General features: G+C 38.3%; 1 long non-coding RNA gene across 1 annotated transcript; it reads right to left on the bottom strand.

Moving 5' to 3' along the window:
* Positions 1-1,865: 1,865 nt before the first annotated feature.
* Positions 1,866-5,656, bottom strand: LOC308392524. The gene is made up of 3 exons (XR_013970828.1): positions 5,219-5,656; positions 4,911-4,987; positions 1,866-3,644 (listed from the first exon to the last, which is right to left on the bottom strand). It is a non-coding gene; the product is annotated as an uncharacterized lncRNA (long non-coding RNA).
* Positions 5,657-15,864: the final 10,208 nt, after the last annotated feature.

Here is a 15,864-nt window from a genome sequence, read left to right as displayed (position 1 = left end):
TCATCAGCAAACTTGATGAAGAGGTTGTTGTGGTTAGTTGGACTGCAGTTGTGGGTATAGAGAGAATACAATACCTGGAAATACCTGGAAAACATGTAATGTCTGCAAATTTTGAACAAACATAAGTTTGAGTTAGGAAACAAACTAACTAACAAACAAACTAACTAACTAACTAACTATGAATTTTAACCAAGAAATTCGAAGAATTTTTGTTAGCATTTAGTCTTTGGATCAATTTTCTGCTTAAAATTTAGTTAATTGAATTTATTGATTTATGTGTTAAATGCAACACATCTCGGAACTATGGATGAGTAGAAGGTAGGAAGCTCCTCAAGGAGATGAAGACTGGAAGCTAAAATTAGGAAAGGATGAACTGAGGTGCAGAAGACAACATGACGTCCATAACTGAGGCTCTAGAAAGTGCTAAATACATATACCAGAGAGATATGTAGGAATGTGTTTGTGTAGGAATATGTTAAAACTAATTCAGACAGTATTTGAGCTAGCACAGAAGCTTGAATGGGCTTGCTCGAATTTATCTATCAGATTTTTAACAATCCTTTGCCCCATGTCTTCCACAGACAACCAGATGTTCTCAGTTGCAGATATAAAAATCTGTAATTTCCTTTTTTTTCTTTTTAGCCCTTTTAGCTTCCCATTAGTTTTGGTTTATTGTGTCATTTTTCCCAGTGCATCTCTTTTACGGTTATTATTATCCTTTTGAATATTATTTGCTATTAGAATTTAGAATTTATTGCCCTACTTCTTATTAAATCATTACAATCACCACTTTTGTTATTGTTAATTTTGTGTTTCAAATCATATTTATTGTTTCTTTGATCATTTTACTTGCAGATTTGACTCTGTACACATCCTAACGGTCGACTTCTGCCAAAAACTGAATTCCTCAACTAACAGAAACTGTAATAATTAACCATTCCCACTAGATGGAGCTAGACAGGTCGTTGTTATAGCTCAATGCTGAGCTTCTTATCCACCCAGCTAAGACAACCCTATTTTGGTTCTTGACGAGTAATCCAGGCATCACACAAACAGACATACAGGCATAGGCTATAGTATTCTTTATTTCTTTTTTGCTTTATTTCCTAAAATCTGTAGATTAACATAAAAAACAAGAATCCATTAATCTGTTTTTGTTCTCTATAAATTTAAAAATTCAATTTGCCAAATTGTGTCTGTTCTTTGAATTTTTGTGGTGATAAATTGTCATTTATTGCACATTCCTAAGAATAAAGGGATAAACTACAAATAAAAGCGTTTTGTAAAAAGTATTTACTTATTTACAACTCTTATCTATGAGTCACAATTAGTGTGCAGTTGGACCTTCATATCTGATTTCATAACAAAACCTTTAGAGATGGTGATAACGAGACTTCGTTAACTAATGCATGATGTCCATAGAGCCTCAGCCACTTTTTATACAATTACAATTAATCAAAGAATGCTTTCAGACATGCAAATGATTGTTTATTGGGCCCAAATGTATTCTGCAGCAGGACAAAACCCCCAAAACACAGCCATAGTCATTAAGAACTATCTTCAGTACAAAGAAGAACTGGAAGTGATGGTTTGGCCCCCACAGAGCCCTGATATTAACATCATCGAGTGTGTCTGGGATTACATGAAGAGACAAAACGATGTGAGGATGCCTACATCCGCAGAAGATCTGTGGCTCATTCTCCAAGAAGAATTGTTGCTGTTTTAAAGGCAAAGGGTGGCCACACCAAATATTGATTTGATGTTGATTTCTCTTTTGTTCATTCACTGCATGTTGTTGGTTGATGAAAAATAAATGATTAACACTTCCATTTTTGAAATCATTCTTTATTTATAGCTCACCTGCCTAAAACGTTTAATTTAAGAATTAAATGATGATATAAATATGACCATATTTTTTTTATTCTGTATGGATTTTTTTTCTTTATTAGAAAAAAAAAAACAGCAGTTGTTGTATAATCAGGCATATTAGGTCCAAACAAGTCCAAAGCAGTATAAAACAGTAACAATCAGCAACATTTAGGTCTTCTTTTGCCTCTCTGTTCTACATTTAATCTGTGAACATGTACATTTATAGCGTGCAATTACAGAACCCCACTGTGGTAAGGACCCACCAGCATGTACAGACAAGACCTGACGCGACACACCCTCCCCAGTCTATAAACACACTGCTGTGGGATACATATTCTGGATACCTCACGAAGAGTAATAACCTTTTGTTGTTGTTTTGTAAAATTTAATCAGTAACCATCGCTTGCCTTGGATGTTTTTTCTGCTTGGCCACATATCTTTACACTTCCAACATATCAGTAGGTCTTTCCAGAAAACCTGAAGTTAATTTTAACACATTGTAAGAATTGTCCTCAAAGCTCCAATAAACATGCAAACAGAGTATTTTCATTTAATATAATTAAATATTTAAGTGCTTTTGTTTGTATGAAATATGCTATGAAGCAATAGCTTTTACCTAAAAACTGCAGGTCATCCACTCCATTTCATAGGACTAAACAGCAGTGAAAGATTAAAAATTCGTCTAAATATACATTTAGTAGCACACACACACACACACACACACATATAAAGAAACATTTTCTTTACTGACAGTTCACAGTACTAGTAAGCATGAGTGAAATCATCCATTTGAACCAGACTTCACACACTTTGCTTTTTGTAACTCTGCAATGTCTCTAATGTTAATTTAAAATTGGCTTTAAGAAAGTATTGCCTTATCATCATGCCATCACATTCTCTGCCCTGTTATTTAGACTTCTAAATTTAAGATGTCTCTTAATTCTGCTGATTGCATGCTAAAAAGGGGGAGTTAAAAGGTAACACAACCTCTGTTACTTCTTTAAGGGAAAAAAATGGATTCAAAATAATTCAGCATCCTATTGGCACTTCTCATTCTGTACACGTTTTAAAGAATCAGATTTTATTGTATATGTCCAATGTTTCTCAGTGTAAACCAATGTTTTATTGCTGTCTTTCTAAGTTACTGCAACATGCAAAGCAGAGTTCTGATTGTGATGATCCGATACCCATCAAACCAGTGCATAAGCACTTCTTTTTTAAAGCCATTTTTAAATACAAGCAAAAGAATTTATAAAAAAGCAAACTGGGAAAAAATATGAAGACTTTATTTTTTCTAAATTGGATAGAAAGTGTCCACAGGCGGCTCACTAAAGTCAAACATTTGTTCAACAATATGGCTCTCGTTGTCTGACTGTTGCTCAGTTGTCTCCTCTGTTGTCAGTAATGGGAGCTGCTGTTGGAATCAGCACCGTAAAGCACTGATCGCATGTTGGTGTGGCATTGACAGATGGGGTTGGCGTTGCTGGAAGGGGCGTCGTCTTCATCACAATTGGTTGGTCAGTACCCATTGTGCTTACTTCAGGAGGGACTGTACTCCCCTCTTCAACAGTTGTCATCGCAGTAGAGGTCGTGACTGGCGTGGTCACTTCGGGATCGATAATCTCCTCAGAGGACAACCCCCCCTCCTCAGATGATTGACTTTCTGAAGATTCGCTGGAGCTCATGGAGTTGAAAGCATCCCCAGTGAACCTGTGGTGATAATGTTGGATTTTGTGGTCGGGGATATCGGCATCATGATGCCTTCTGAAAGCCATCTGTGGTGGGAAAACCAAATAATAGAGACAATACCCTCAGATTCTGTTAAATAAGCAAAAATCTGTGTTTGTCTGACAGAAAAATATAATTTTAATGACGGTGTTTAAAAGGTTTAAAAACACTTTTAATGTAGCCCCACAATTCGCCGAAACATAAATTTTATGTCCCTTAAAGTTACAGAGAAATGTTTTAAAACGATCCCGAAACAACCATTAATCAGCACAGACTTCTTACACGCTACTGTCACATTTGGAAGAAAACATCATTCAACGTGAAAATATCCCAACAAAGACCAAATGTATGAATAGAATTTTTCATTTAGGACAGGTTATAAATGAAAAAGATGGAAAATTACCTTACTGTGATATAAGTTGAGGATAAATGCCACGATGAGGAAGTATCATAAAATAAATTGAAAATTTCAAAAAAATGTTTTTTATTCATAAAAAAGGTAGATTGAAACTGGTTGAAATCCAGTAAACAATCTAAATGCTCAAATGGACTAAAATCCTTTGCACATAATCCTATTTGTTTTATATAAACATTTGCGTGCTGTTGGATGTGTGGTTTGGGAGTATGTAGGCTGTAGTTGTTTGGATGGCACTAATCCCAAAGTGTCATCCCAAATCATAGCGTGTATAAAAAGATGGACATATCCGCTGTGACGCCGCCCACTGGTTTGTGAAACCCCGCCTTTAAGCCTTGTGGCTGAGCATCTTGGTGTTTTGAAACAGGGCGGGATGAGGGTTTATCTGCTCATAAAACCAAGGGATACACATCTGTATGATAGCTATGCTGAAAATTACAGAGTAGATCAGCACAAAGTAATTTACTGAGCAAACTTCATGTTTTGTGTTTAACCTAGTGGTTCAAACCTTAAAATCAGCAGCAAAGTACATCTGACTTCTTTTTGAAACCAATGGAGTCACTCCCCACTGTTCATTTGAAGGACTGCAGAGTGATGTCATGTTTCAGACCAAGACCTATGCCAGTAGACACTATGCATCCCAAAGTGTTGGCTAGTTTAATCAACTAATTACTCAAGTTGAGGGTCACACATCCCAAGGGGCACAGCTTCCTGTAACGCCAACAAATTGGTAGAAATCTATGAAATGCGGTTGAGTTCAAGTAAAAAGTGGAATAAAATGGAGAAACTCGAGTAAAATATAAATATCTCAAGTATCTCAAGCTGAGACAGATGGCAAGAAAACAGCTTAAGTGAGGAAGATAAGAGAAGTTTGCGGTTCCTTTGCGGGTTAACTTACTGGCTTGGCAGATGTTGTTGTAAGAAGGGCGATGACGAGGGCGGTTTTCAGAAGTTCCATTTCTGATTGATTGCTGTCTGTGAAGGAGGGAAACCACAGAGAAAAACAGTCACACAATCCAGAAACAAGACACTCTGACAGGGTGGGCATGACGGATGTACACCGAAACGTGTTATAAATGAAATTAAAATTTAATTAACAGTTGTTCATAGAAGCAGTTATCATCATCAAATTTTATAAAGTATGAATTAAAAAACAAAATACAATCTGTTAAACTAATAATAAGAAGAATAAAAGAAAAAACTCACCACTTTCTGGTCTGTAGTTTATAAATTCTTTTAAATCCTCTGTAAAATCAATCCAACTCTCTGCTGCTGTTTGTTGTTTATCAGTGTGCAAAGGTGTGTGACTTCAGTGGAGACAGTGGCTCATATATACTGCCTGGCAGAGAGCTGGGCTGGGCATGGCTGTGACGAGGACCTGAGAGAAGGATTGAGTAATACTGTGTTTTCCAGGGCCAGAGTGAAAGGGAGGGACAGGACAGAAGGTTTTTAGCACACAATATAACTCACCAAAATGCTACAAAATTAGCACTGAGATTATTTATCGTGTCTGCTGAGTTATGAGCTTTACTGGCAGATGCTTGCATTGTTTTGATGATCAGAATTAAAGACGGGCTCTGAGTCTGTGTAAATACCTTCTTGTAAATGAATAATTACACCTCAATGAGTTTAACGGGATATACAAATGGGAGCTCAGCGTGAGGGGTTGAAATTGGATTTTGCTCCAATTTCAAACCCTCACTCTGAGCTGTCTTTTTATTTATCATTAAATCATTAAGTCTGTTAAATCTAATTTCATGCAAACACTAAGACCTTTACAGAGTGTTGGAGCTTAAAGAACATTTTGCTGTGATCTTTAATCTGTGATCTTTAAAAGTGTTAGCAGGTGTCGTAAAAGGGGGTATGTTAGGCACAAGGGGGTGATGAAGGTTAAGTAAGTAAGCAGGATGTGGAGCAACAGTTTTCTGACCGTCGTGGTTTAGTTGTAACATAAAAGGAATGTAAAGGGAGCTCCCACCAGAGGCATTTGTTTTGGATTTTTCGGTTTGTATGGAGAATAATTGTTTTCCTTTTTTACATTCACCTTGTTTTTGCTACCGAAAAGCATACAAGCGATTCAAGAAGAGCACGAGTCAGAAACTTTACGTCCTGCAGAAGCGGCAAAGAAGGACCGAAGGTTGCCGCTACACAGAGCATTGCTTTTGTTATTCAGGGACGGTCAAACTCAGCTGTAGTTAGCATCTCTGTCAATTCAGTTCAATTCATTTTTATTTATTTGCCACAAAATCAAACAACAGTTGCTTTATATTGTAAGGTAAAATCACCCCAACAACCATATTACCACCTATGGCCACAGTTCATGTAAAACATGCAGTCATCATGAGAAAACAAGTAAAACACCAAAATAAATAAATGCAAATCAAAAAAGTCAGATTTATTTCTGTGCATCCTCTTCTATGCCTCCCATTAACAGTGTATATAAAAGATGGAGAAAGCCACTGTGACAGCACTCGGTGGTTTGTGGGTCATGTTTTGAAGCCTTGGCTTGATTATTTTGGTTTCCTTATTTTTTCCTTTGCTTGAACACAACAATCCAGGGTTAGCTCTCTGAGTAACTGAGGACACACTTACTGGAAACTTATATATATATTTTTTTTTTTCTTTTTTGTGTCCCGTTTGGATCTATAGCCATCAGAATTGTTGTCTTAAGGCCAAGACAGATGCCAAGCGGATTTATTTTACCAAGTGGATCATCATGGCCTTGCCATATTGGTCCATTTGATTGACCTTTATTATAATTATGACTTCATTTTATTTTCAGATGCTACAAACGGGACAGACATGACTGGGGGATAGGACAGGGAGAAAGAATGAAAGAAAGAGAGGGAGGGAGAGAAAGAAAACCAAAGGGGAGAAGAGACAGTGAGAAGGGGGGGAAGAAAGAAAGAAAAAAAGAAAAAGAAAAAAAACAACACCTGGATCACCTGTATGGAGAAAAAAAACAGAAGAGAAAGCAAACAACAAAGAGCAACATAATAAAAAAAAACAGCACCATCACAATAAACTAGCTAGCAGTAGATATCAGTAGATACTAAATAATAAACGATATTGTGCAGCACGCAAGATAGACAGCGCACAATGTGCTTTGAGGCAGCAGCCAAGAAAGGTGTAGTCCGCGTCTGTGAACACCCGTGTGTACACCTGTGTGCATACCTGTGTGGATCAGCATGCTTGTATTCAAAAGGTTTCTCCATGTAACGATCTGCTAGGGAGTGTGGGGAGCCACAGCCCCGTCCACCAGGGTATGAAGCAGGTATGGAGGAGATCCAGGCCCCAGATATCCAGAGGCCCCAGATTACAAGGACCCGAGGAGGACCACCAAAGGGGGGGGGACCGTGCCACCCTCCTGGGAAGAGCTGAGTAGAACCCCAAAGGAGAGGTCACCCCGCAGCTACGGAGCAGAGGCCAGAGGGGGTTGCAGTGGCGTGCCCGCGGGCTCTGCTGGCAGCCAGCTGTGCCAGAGAGGACCGAGCTTCAAGCCCAGAGGCCAGAGGCCTGAGGGCATCCCACCCCCCGGAAGGAGCCCAGCCGGGCCACCAGGAGTGAGCCGGTACATACATGAGCGCCCAGCCCCAGACGACAAGGACCACCAACACACCAACGTCTGAGGGCATCAGCCACCGGCAGGGAGTGTGGTGAGGGGAGATAGGCCTCCATACTTTAGAGGGCCTGAGATGTACCCAGAGAGTCTAAGACCCAACCTGACATATAGACACAGACGAACAGGCACACGTGGACACAGACGTGCATTCCCACCCCATATGCACAACCAAATACTCGGCACTCACCCAACGTGTAGACAGACACAAATAGACACTGCACAGACAGTCGCACTCCCCAAACATACTCTATATCCCAGGTCCAGGTACCCCCGCCCTCAGAGGGGCAAGCCGCACCTAGACCCAGGAGATGTAACCCTTCTCTCTGGGGTGGAGGCAAGCGGACCACCTCCTTATCTGCAGTAGCAGGGAGGCCCCGCATCCCAGACCCCAGTCTGACGGCCAGCACCTCCTCCCAGCCCCCCAGCCCTGACGGCTAACAGAACCGGGGTGAGTGAAGACCTCAAACCTCCCTACGCCCGCTCATATGTAGTGTTGCTGTGTGCTGTTCTAAAGTGCATTTAAAACTCAGGAGAGCATGGTACTAGCTTCCTCTCAGAGAGCAGCACGGCTCTTCCTGAAAACCCTTAGTGTCTAAATGCATTTAAAATTGAGGGTAGGGCACCAGCGCCAGAGGTGGGTTGGAGTACACCGACCCTCCTCTGGATGCTGTAAAACGTGCCCACCCCCAAGGCCCTATATGTATGTGTTATGTGAGAGTGTGAGTAATGTGGATGTCTAGGTTGCCGAATAAAATTGAGGCACTTATATATTTTTTAAAAATTAATTTAACAATTTAAATTTACATTTTTTATTCTTTATTTTTGATATCTTTTTGTCTTTTATTTTAGTAAATTTTTAGATTAATTTGTCTTTTTTTGTGGGCATTTGTGTCCAGGCAATGCGTACCTCACTGTACAATACCTTGTGCAATACTTTTTGTAAATAGTCAACAGTGCAATAGACTCAATACTTGAAATGTGCAATTCACTTGTATTTTTATTTTTTATTCCTATTTATTCTATTTATCCCCTTTGTATATTTTATTTATATTTGTCTCTGTATTTATATATGTGTGTGTATATATATATATATATATATATATATATATATATATATATATATATATAACAATTCTGTAACTGTAACTTCGGTCGTTGCTGTGCTTTTTTTTGGAAGTCGAATTTCCCAGAGGAACCCACCCGAGGGATTAATAAAGTTCTATCTTATCTTATCTTATCTTATCTTATCTTACCATTCACAGATTTTTCACTTATCTGTTGTTTGCTCTATATAATATCTGATTTTCCTTTGGATGTGATTAATCATGAGACTGTTATAGGTGATTTAGGAGGACGCTGCTTAGTGTTTAATTATCTGATGAAGAGCTGGTATGCAAACAACATCACTAGATGTGATAAATAAGTAATATGGATTTCTGCAGAATGCGAAAACATTATTTCATGGAAAAACTGTTTATTAAATTCACACATTGGTTCAATGTTCCCTCTAAGCTGCGCACGTGCGCAATTGCGCACTGCTGGCACGGTCTTTGCGCACAGAGAATCAGAAAAAAAAAAATCTAACCTGAATTGAAATTAAAATTAAAACTTTAACAATTCTGTTTTGCAGTGTTAGTCAGTGAGTGACTGGCTGCTCCCGTATGGGATTAGAACGATGCCACCTTATCCCATAGTCCAGCCAATAATACGATTCACATTCGTATATAGGCAGCTAGTCAACGTCGTTGACAGGCTATGATAGCGTCCTCGTGTGCCGACACCGGTGTTTTAGCTAGCAAAGCGGCGTAGCTGATGTGGAGTGAAACACGTTAATGACAACGTGTACAACCATTGGAGATGTGAGCAGGAGAGACGGAACAATAGACGGAAAAACTGTGGACTTTATATCAGTTTTTTAATTGTGTTGATAGGCCACGTAAAACCAGAGTTATGATAAAAATATATGCAATGTTTGGTTTTCTTCCTGAATACTGTTGTTGTTTATATTTACTGCGGGAAGAAACGGTAAAAACGCTTGAAAGCACTCTCTGCCTATGAGCAAAAACATCCCCCCCCCCTCCTCCCCCCCCCCGCCTTTCCTATTGGTGGAAAAATGTACCATGTCGACCAATCAAAAAATGATATGGCAGCATGGCATTTAGTTGTTTAGGAAGGGGGGACGTTTTAGGAGTGACGGCAGTGCTTTGAGATGTGAGAGATTTGCGACATTTAGCGCAAACCTTGTGTAGTTAGTGTGTAGTGTAGTCAATAGTTTTGTTGTGTGTGTCAGAACAATGAGGTGACTGCTGAATGTTACAGGTGTTACAGGAGTGATACATCTCCTGTTGTCAGGCCTGCAGGTATCAGGCTGTTGTTCTCCTTTATCTCATAGTGGACAGAAATTATTTTTTGGAGTGGCACAAATAATTTGTGTGGCATCAAATTTGATGCAGAACAGCTGATTGTTTTGAAAATAGTTTGAAATATTTATTTTTAAAAAACGCATTGGCTGCATTTTTAGGTAAACAGCTGCAAAAAATGTTGTTGTTTGCATAACTCAGTTACTTTTTTGAAGAAGTAACTATATAATTAATTGCCCAGCATTGGTCATTATATACTGTATTTTGCAGACAGAGAGTTACAGGACTCTCTCCCAGACCACAGACTCATACTCATAATACAAGTCAGAGCTTTATATTAAAAAAGAAAGAAAGTTGTGTTTTCAAAATTGGAGTTCAAGTTATTTTTACTTCCAATAGTGTTAACATACTACACAGGTCATGAACAACATTTTTTTTTAAATTTTCATTGTAAGTGGGCTAAAGCAGTTAATTAAAAGTAGTCTAACATGAATGCTGTAATTTGATTATTTTAATAAACCATGTAACTTGGATGCTGGCGTGACCACAGTGCACACGTCTGCTGTTGCTCACAGTGGTCCAAGGGACCGCTCAGGGAGTTTGTGTGTTCGCTCAGACACATGAAAAATTAGAGGAAACATTGCATTGGTTTCTTTTACGTTTTCATCTGTTCATACTAGAACAGATGCTCCTGTGCTCTTAACATGGACTTGTACTTGCCGTCATTCAGCTGAAACACTGAAAATTTAATTTTGAAGGATTTTTCAGAAGTGGACAAAATGCTATTAAGACTATCATTTGGGTTTGTTATCATTATTAATGACTGGAGGAAATGTTCCAATGTATTAACAACATACAATATTAAAGGCTTGAGAAATGTAAAAGCAGTCTTCATGAAAATTCTGACTGCAGAAAGAGGATTTCAAAACAATGGTGATAGAAGTTTTGACTAATGTTGTGGTAAAGGTTGGACTTAAACTTGACGCAGCGAGAGCAGATGACAAAAGTCAGGTTGACATGGTGAAAAATGACCCAACACAGAGACAGACTGTTGAGCAGTCAGTGGAATGTTACAGTCGAGACAGAGTGGAGCTGTGCTTTGATCACACCTCTATGTGTGTGTGCGTGTGTGTGTGTGTGTGACACTACTGTGTTACTTCATCACCCTTTCCAAATTTCATCTTCCTGTCTCTTCTCCTTGCAGAAATCATGCAGAGAACTGCAGATGACACATGAACAAGAAGAATTGTGGAAATCTTCACGTCAGACATTTCAGTAATTCTGAAATAGTTCATACCTTATACATAACCTCTTTTACACTTACAGAGCAAATATATAGAAAACAATTAGTGAAACCTCCAACCCAGTGAAAATTGCAACAGACATTGCAGTCTACTTCTTCTTCTAATGTGCTGAAGAAAAAGTTGTCAAAGTGTAACATTCACTGGCTTTGTGTACACAGCAAAACATAATATTGGCATTACTCACCTGTCTGAGTTGTTAAAACACGTTAATCGTGTAATGATGATGATAATAATATTTCTACCTAGTTAGTCAGCTCTTTTGCAAATTAAATTCAGTTTTTTTCTTTTTTTTTTACATTCAGCTATCCAGTTATGTACGCATGAGCAAGTAGTGTTTGCCAGTGTTATTACATTTTTATTCGGTATTAATTAGTTCTAATTAGTTTTCCAGATTAGATTTTTCATGTTTCAGAAAAGTCTAGTTTTGGTTTAGATTTTAGATAACTAAAAGGTTTTTCTTTTTATATCTTATTTTAGCTTTTAGTTTAGTTTTAGATAATCATAATAATAACTGATGTTTAGCCTGTTCAAGAGTAATCTACAACTTCAACAGAATGCATCTGGTTATTTGGTTCAAGGCAGTCCAGATTAGGGATGGGTATCGAAAACCGGTTCTTGTTGAGAACCGGTTCCCACTGTTTCAATTCCTTGGAATTGTTTGCCATTTTTGCAAACGATTCCCTTATCGATTCCAGGCGCCCCGAATGATGTCACCACGTTGCGGAGCGTCATTTACCTGGCAGGAAACATGGCGCCTAAGCGGCTCAAACGCTCAAAAGTTTGGTCATACTTTACGAGAACGGATGAAAACAGGGCAACTTGCAATACTTGAAAAGTAGATATTTCTACTTAGATTAGAAGTAGATTAGATAAATAGATTAGATAAGTAGATTAGATATAGATCTTTCATTTAAGGGAGGAAACACTATGAATATGCAAACGCATTTGCTCACAAAACACGTGATAACCTTAAAATGAATGCCGTGTTTTTAATTCCGCTCCGGACTCGTGAATCTCAACCCAGCAGCAGCGGTAACATTTGCAGGTTCTCTCCCGTTAATGCAACAGGTAAATAATCAACTAACAGTGCATATTATGTTAGCGCAATTTGCCTTATTACAAAACCTGCCATTACTGTGCATTTAGGTGACCATGATGAGAGAGACAGACAGAGTCTGGCTCAGATGCTGGCAGTTCTCGCTGCAGTCTACCGTTAGCGTCTTCTTTCAGGCCAGGATAGACGAACGTCACCGAGCCGGGACTAAGTTTGTGGTCAAAGGCTTGCACCCATTTGCCACAGCAGATGCCCCGATTTTCGGTAAGTGAATGTGTTTAATTGTAGGCAGGGACATTACTGGATATTCTTGTGTAATTGCTACAAATAATTTATGTTATACTTTGTTATTGCTACAGAAGAATGTTTATTTTATTATTTTACATTTATAATTTTTTTTCCTGGGGACCCTGTGACACCTCATTGAAGAGCCGTAGGCTGGATCTCTTAAGATCTCACTGTTGGGTTTGTAAGGCCATGTTACTCCTAAATTTCTATCTTGTTCAAAGAGAAGATATAAAACAAAGTTCTAAGCTCGTCGACCTAAGTGTTCTCCTTTTTTAAAAAGAATCGATAAAGAATCGAATCGTTAAACAGAATCGAAAATGGAATCGGAATCGTGAAAATCTTATCAACACCCATCCCTAGTCCAGATTACTCCATTCAGAAGCTAAAGAACTGGCTGCAGTGAGGCCGAGTGGTTAACCAGACCACACAGTTTATAAAAGGTGGATTTGCAGTTATGTGACAAACAGTTTTCACATGATTCTATGTGGTTGGGTGAAACTCTTGTACAGCCCAGGATTCAGTAGCTTGCAGAACCACTTTTACCAGCAACAACTTGAAATAATTGTTTTCTGTATGACTTTATCAGTCTGTCACATCACCGTTCACTGAGGATTATAGGGATTTGTTTATGAACACCTATGTTATGGTTTCGCCACAGGTGTTGCGATGGACTGTGATTGATGCAACATCTTTTTGTTCTTCTTCTTTTCTGTTTCAGCTGTTCTGTTGTAAATTTGTCCGGTTGCATAAACTCAGTCCACCTTTAGCTGTTGGACGGATGGTCTCACATTTGACTCTGTATACAGAAGAGTTCATGGCTGAGTGAATGACTGTAAGGTGCTCAGGTCCTGTGGCTGTAAAACAAGCTCAAATCCTCAAGCGTGATCCCCATACTTAACTGTAGGTATAAAGATCAATTCTTTAAGGTGTGGGAACCATACTTGAACTATGTGGAACCTGATGTTTCTAATATTATGTTACAAGGATTCTCTTGAGTGTTTAAACTGTAATGGAACTGAGCTGGTTTTTTTGGGGTTTTTTTTTTGGGGGTTTTTTTGTGTTTAGTTATCAGTTTGTTGTTTGTTTTATGTTTGTTTGTCTGTTTGTTTATTTTTTTGGTTTTGAATTGTACACTGTATTATGTTATGTAATTATGTACTATTTGTGAAAATAAAAAGTTAAAAGGGGAAAAAAAAAAAAAAAAAAAAAACTGTAGGTATGAGGTATTTGTGTTGAAGCACACAAAAAATGAGACTTCTTACCAGAGGTGTGGACTCGAGTCACATGACTTGGACTCGAGTCAGACTCGAGTCATTAATTTTATGACTTTAGACTTGACTTGAAAAAATGTTCTAAGACTTGTGACTTGACTTGGACTTTTACACCAGTGACCTGGGACTTGAATTGGACTTGAACCGGTTTACTTGAAAAGACTTGATATTTTACCCCAAATATAAAATTTAACATGCATATTATATAGAGATTGAAAATGTGACGTCATTCACGGGTAGAACCGCAAAGGATTCTGGGAACTCGTGGCAAGAGGTACTAGCGCACGCAGGCTTTCAATTAAAATCAGTTATACAGCGATAAAAAGAAACACAAAAATGTCAAGAAGCTGTTGTATTATTAACTGCAATAGCCGGTCGCATGACAGCCACGGGAAGCCGACGGGTAAAGAGATCGGTTGTTATCGGATTACGTCGTTGAAGAGAAATTGTTCGAGCCATGTTTCCGAAGTAACAAAGAGGCGACTGGATTGCAGCCATTCAAAGATCAAATATAACGTCCCAGAACACTCCAGCTCACAGGTTAGTCTGCTCCAAGCATTTCCACAAAGGTCAGTCTGCTGTTGTAGTTAATACGTCATTTTCATAACATAATTGGTGATATAGGTTACAAGCAAGTCTGGCGCTGAACAGAAATTGTCGCGCTATGCTCCTTTGTTTATTGTGCATAAATAGTGAATTGTCCTGACACAATATTGCGTTTCGCTTCTGTTATTATGGTACATTGACAAAAACATATACTTTTATTTACAGAATAAAACAGTTGTTTTGTATCACTAATTGCCCAGTACGATTACAGCATACAATATTATTGTCACTGCTACATTTCTGTAATGCGTACCAGAAATTATTTCCACTGCTAATTAATTACCGTTGAGCTCAAAGGTCCTATTAATAAACGGTTAATGTATGTGTATTTATGACGACGATTTGTGAGACTGGTAAACTTATGATACGTACGATGGTCTTTCGTTCTACACGGTGCATTTCAAGGTCCTGTACCCATCCGTCGGTAAACGGTACCTGGGCTTGTTGCAGTGACCGGAAGTTACTAAACTTCATGAGTGTATGCACTCACTCCAAGAAGCGTATAATTGTAAATATGCATATAAATATGCTACGATGAGATAGCTGACTTCATCTAACTAGCAAATGTTGTCCAGGCTACGTTGGTGATGCAGTTTTTTTTTAATGTGTATGATATTTTTGTCATGCGATTTTAAAGCCGGTCCTACAACCGCATCCAAGAATAACATGCAGCTTATCTCAGAACTGTCGGTGAAAATTATTCTTGGAGCTAGGTTTAATTGAGCTGCATTTTAAAGAGGTGCAATTTCACAATTTGTGTATATTTTCTAAGTTCACTATTTTGTCATGTGTTGAGAAAACCACAGATTTAAAAATTACATGGTCTAATATTTACATTTAGCATAACTGCAACATGCTTTTTTCGTTTTTTTTTAAAGACTCGAAAGGACTTGAAATTCAAAATTTCAGACTTGTGACTTTACTTGGACTTTTACACCAGTGACTTGAGACTCGACTCTGACTTGCCTGACATTACTTGAGACTTGACTTGAGACTTGAGGATAAAGACTTGAGACTTACTTGAGACTTGCAAAACAATGACTTGGTCCCACCTCTGCTTCTTACAGATAAAATGAGAGAAACTGCAGTTTTTGGTATTTCTGTTTAAACCATAGCTGTGGCAAGAAAACATTAAACTTCTCTTCACTTTGTCTTTTAGCTTGTGTAACTACTAAAGGAATATTCAAAATCATAAAATTTTACTTTGTAACTTTTGCTTGCTCAGCCCATGTAAGCATTTTGTGACATTTTACAATGTTAAAGGGTCTTAGGGCTTAAAGTAAGAGTCATTATCCTTGTCATGAAATGATGCATGAATTCATACCTGTTTAAATGTTACCACATAGA

Source organism: Rhamphochromis sp. 'chilingali' (assembly GCF_963969265.1).
Source record: "Rhamphochromis sp. 'chilingali' genome assembly, chromosome: 2".
NCBI lineage: Eukaryota > Metazoa > Chordata > Actinopteri > Cichliformes > Cichlidae > Rhamphochromis > Rhamphochromis sp. 'chilingali'.
This window is presented reverse-complemented; position numbering and strand designations above follow the sequence as displayed.